Source organism: Engystomops pustulosus, unplaced genomic scaffold (genome assembly GCF_040894005.1).
Source record: "Engystomops pustulosus unplaced genomic scaffold, aEngPut4.maternal MAT_SCAFFOLD_624, whole genome shotgun sequence".
In the NCBI taxonomy this organism is placed as follows: Eukaryota; Metazoa; Chordata; class Amphibia; order Anura; family Leptodactylidae; genus Engystomops; species Engystomops pustulosus.
Window position 1 is genome coordinate 14,898 of NW_027285503.1, and position 5,103 is coordinate 20,000.

Here is a 5,103-nt window from a genome sequence, read left to right on the forward strand (position 1 = left end):
GAGGGCGCATAAGCCACGCTCTCTCTCCATCCCACCAGAACAAGCGAAAAATTTTCAAAGTGTGGGAGAACCGGCGACCCGACCGGTGGCACTCTGCCTCTCGCTGCCGCCCTCCTGGAAGCGTCCTCGGTCACTCGGTGTCCGGCAGATTTCAGAGCTCCGGAATGGTGAAAAAGAACCGGAGAGGGGGCGACTCCGGCTTCTCTCTGCCGGGCGAGGACCACCGCAGGCGGCAAGGGACGTCTGACAGGAGACGGCGCTGCGGGCAGGCTTTAAAAGTGCATGGGGTTTTGGCCTCGGCGAAAGTCGAAAAAATTTTGCGGTCGGAGCCGTCTGCCCCGGCCGGGGAAGGCTCACCGCCGGCGGCTGCCAACCCCTGGCTTGCCCGCTGGATGGCCTTTCGGAGGCTGCTGAAAAAGAACTGTCAGGCGGGCACCTCTCGGAAGAACCGCAGACCAAAACGACCGGTAAAAATTTTGGGCGATCCGACCCTCAGTGCACCTTCGGCGGCAGAGAAAAGCATCAAAAATACCGGTCAAAGAAGCGAGGTTTTGGTCGACTCTGCCAGGTTTTTGCACAAAGTGTTGGCATCGTGCGGCGTCGCGCTTTGCCGTACCGTATCCCCAATGGAGCGGCGCCCGGCGGGGTAGGCTAGCCATGTGAGGTCGAGGGCGGGAGGACGGGACGTAAGCCAGGCCGTTCTCCACAAGAAATTCCGGACGCGGAGACCCCTTCTCCGCCCTACGGTCCCCAATGGGGTGGCGCCCGGCGGGTGAGGCTAGCCATGGGAGGACGGGACGTAAGCCAGGCCGTTCTCCACAAGAAATTCCGTACGCGGAGACCCCTTCTCCGCCCTACGGTCCCCAATGGGGTGGCGCCCGGCGGGTGAGGCTAGCCATGTGAGGTCGAGGGCGGGAGGACGGGACGTAAGCCAGGCCGTTCTCCACAAGTAAATTCCGGACGCGGAGACCCCTTCTCCGCCCTACGGTCCCCAATGGGGTGGCGCCCGGCGGGTGAGGCTAGCCGTGTGAGGTCGAGGGCGGGAGGACGGGACGTAAGCCAGGCCGTTCTCCACAAGTAAATTCCGGACGCGGAGACCCCTTCTCCGCCCTACGGTCCCCAATGGGGTGGCGCCCGGCGGGTGAGGCTAGCCATGTGAGGTCGAGGGCGGGAGGACGGGACGTAAGCCAGGCCGTTCTCCACAAGTAAATTCCGGACGCGGAGACCCCTTCTCCGCCCTACGGTCCCCAATGGGGTGGCTCCCGGCGGGTGAGGCTAGCCATGTGAGGTCGAGGGCGGGAGGACGGGACGCAAGCCAGGCCGTTCTCCACAAACTCCCAGCGGTAGAGTCTCGGCTCTCCGCTCTTTTGATCGATCTGACACAGCGCGATCCGGCGGGGCAGGGCACTTTGCTCGGTCAGGGGTATTGGCCCCGGCCGGTTTATGGTAAAGCGTTCCTTAGCCTCAGTCTTGGTCGCGCATCAATCCCCCGCTCCCCGTGAGCGGCTGTGGTCCTCTGCCTAAGGTTGTGTAGCGCGGTGCCAGTGTGGTCCTCGCACGGCCCCGCTCCTGCCACAGCGGTAGGACTCTCTGCTTCGGCTGAGGTTTGCTACGAAGCGTATGGAACGGGCGTACTCCACCGTACCGTGGGTGGGGGGCGGCGGCGGCGGCGGCAGCGTCCAGCGCGGAGCTCCGGCTCCCGCGGCAGCGCCTCGCCTAGTGTCCCTCGGGCAAGTCCAATCGCCCCCCGCCCGGTCGGAGAGCGCAGACACACCTCTGTGTCCACGGTTTATTTCCGCAGCACGAAAAGGGACGGCTCCCGCCTGCTCCTCGCGGCGGCGACGAGGCTTAGACCCACCGTGGCGTATCCGCGGTAGGTATGCTCGTCGGTCGGAGGAGCGGTTGCGGTCGAGTGGTCCCCAGTGTACCCTGTTAGCGCTGCCCGCCTACGCCTGAAGAGCTGCGGACCGAGAAAAAGGTTCGCTCCGCTGCTGACGGCGAAGCGCGCGGCACGCCGCGGAAGAGGAGAGGGAGCGGTCGCCCCCGGGGCGGCTCCCCTCCGAGTCCGGCAGAAGCAGAGATTGTAGCGGAGGGGGGGGTTTCTAAATTCCCCGGGCGTGTTATCCCCAGCGGTAGCCTTTGAACTCTTCAACCGCAAGCACGATCGCACGTTCACAGCACCCGTCACTAGGAGCCGGGCCAGAGGCGGGCGGCAGACGAAACCGACATGAGCGCTTAAGGGTATTGCACCCCCGGCGCCCAGACCCTGGAAATTGAGTCTGCCCCCAAAGCCCACCCGCGTCCTCCTTGGCGCTCCCGGAGTACATGGTCGTAGATGGGCCATCGGTCGCTAATGCCAAACTGCGTCCCAGGGGTGCGTCCCCTCTGACCAACGGCAGACCCATCCCTCTCGCCAATCCGCGGATCCCCGCCAGGTCCCGAACAGGGCTCGTCCTTTAGCGTTTCAAATGCGCCCTCCCCGCCATACGAGGGGTTGAGGACCGTAGCCTTCCCTTACGAGAGGCACCAGGGGTGCGCCTGCTCGAGGGCCCGGCCGTGGGCGTAACGCTTGGGCCGCCCGGGGGAGTCGGTAGACCATGGGAGACCAACACTCGCACACGAACGTTGCCCGTGCTTTTGTGGAAGAGAGCTTCTTGCGAGGTTGTCGCTGCGGTGGCGCCCGGACAAACCCTATCCCTAAAACTTCTGGGGAATTGGCGTCTAAGCCTGCACCCTGCACGGTATCCCTGCACCCACGAAGGGGGCCGTGGAAGGCTTGGGGTCGCGCCGGCGAAACCGACCGGATGCCCGGGGTACTGAACCCCCGGGGTCCCACCCTGGAAATTGAGCCGTCCGACCCCGCCACGTCTTCCTAGTGCTCTCCTTGGCTCCCCCGCCTGTGGGCATCGTTAGGGGCTGCGGTCATCAGCGCCGGCTAAGCTTCGGCAACACGGCCGACCCACCCCTTCGGCGCCTGGGGGTGCCTGGTCCCAGTCCGGGCCGTTCCGTAGGGGCGGCTATCCCTTACATGAGGGACTCGGTGCGTCCGCTCGGGCTGCGGGGCTCCGGCTCCGACAGCCGGGGAGCTGGTTTTGACCGCGGGCCTCCACGGGAACCGGCAGGGACCGGACTAGGCGTCAAGCCGAAAATAACCCCGGCACCCTCTGCTTCCAAAGCGAGGGGACCTTTGGCCGAGCGGGGGCACCGGAAGCCGAACCGACCCCAACCCCTCTTCCTACCCCAGGGCTGGGCTGACCAATCCCCTGATCGGGTCTAAAATGGAAGAAGGGGATTCGAGGGAAGGGGCTGGCGGAAGGCAGTTGCCCGACGGAGTAGGCGAAGGCCAGGCCGTTTCCGAGTCCCGAGCAGAGGAGGGCGAACTCGGCTCTTCATCGACCGACGGCGAGGCGAGGGCGGTGGCTGCCGCGGGGAAGACTCCATTGCTCGTCAGCGCGCTAGGAGCGGGGCCGACTGGCTGCTCGGGGTATGGCATCCCCGGGGGCCCACCCTGGAAATCTTCGCTCCTCAGCCGCTGCAGGTTATAAGGTCCCGCCGCGCGTAAGCGCTCAACTCTCCGACCCACGGATGTCGAGCCCATGGTGAGCCGGCCGTTTCGTACGGGGAAAAGGGGTCCTCTGGCCCCACATCGATCGAGGGGGTTTAGATCCGCGGAGGCACGCACCGCGAGGCGAATCGCTGCTTTTCCCCAAGAGGTTAACCTTCAAACCACCGAGTAGGTTCGGGGCAGGGCCGACAGTCTGCACTGGGGTATTGCATCCCTGGTGGGGCGACCCTGGAAATCTCTGCCCCTTTCCACTCTTTCGGTTGGGCCTCTCGTCGGGGCGAGCGTAAGTCGGCAAGCAGACGTGGGAAGAGGCTTCTTACCGGTGACACTCCCTTCGTGAGAGAGGCAGGTACTCGCCCCGGACCCCGGTCCAAATCTGCGCGGGCCGGACGGCCTCGGCCCTAGCCGAAGGCCGCTCCCGCGAAGCCAGGGAGCCGAAAAAATAACCCCGACACCCTCCGCGACCTCGCGTGCTTCCAAAGCGAGGGGAACCTTTGGCCGAGCGGGGCACCCGAAGCCGAACCGACCCCAACCCCTCTTCTTACCCCAGGGCTGGGCTGACCAATCCCCTGATCGGGTCTAAAATGGAAGAAGGGGATTCGAGGGAAGGGGCTGGCGGAAGGCAGTTGCCCGACGGAGTAGGCGAAGGCCAGGCCGTTTCCAAATCCCGAGCCAGAGGAGGGCGAACGACGTTCTTCATCGACCGACGGCGAGGCTAGGGCGAGGGCGGTGGCTGCCGCGGGGAAGACTCCATTGCTTGCCAGCGTGCTAGGAGCGGGGCCGACAGGCTGCTCGGGGTATGGCATCCCCGGGGGCCCACCCTGGAAATCTTCGCTCCTCAGCCGCTGCAGGTTATAAGGTCCCGCCGCGCGTAAGCGCTCAACTCCCCGACCCACGGACGTCGAGCCCATGGTGAGCTGACAGTTTCGTACGGGGAAAAGGGGTCCTCTGGCCCCACATCGATCGAGGGGGTTTAGATCCGCGGAGGCACGCACCGCGAGGCGAATCGCTGCTTTTCCCCAAGAGGTTAACCTTCAAACCACCGAGTAGGTTCGGGGCAGGGCCGACTGTCTGCACTGGGGTATTGCATCCCTGGTGGGGCGACCCTGGAAATCTCTGCCCCTTTCCACTCTTTCGGTTGGGCCTCTCGTCGGGGCGAGCGTAAGTCGGCAAGCAGACGTGGGAAGAGGCTTCTTACCGGTGACACTCCCTTCGTGAGAGAGGCAGGTACTCGCCCCGCACCCCGGTCCAAATCTGCTCGGTCCGGCCGTCGTCGGCCCTAGCCGAAGGCCGCTCCCGCGAAGCCAGGCGATCCGAACCGAGGATCCGCGCGAGCCTTCTCCAAGCCCTCTGCCGGGCGCTGGTGTTGAAAGCGTAGCGGACCCTGTTCGCCGGAGCGATAGGAGCGGAGCACCGGTCCCGCAGGGTTGAAAGCTGGGTAGCAGCGCCGTAGCTTCCCTCCCAGCCTTCCCCCGGACCTGGCGCCCGATCCCCTCCGCTCCTCTGTGCGTTGGCGGGCGGCGCTGCATGGGTACGTC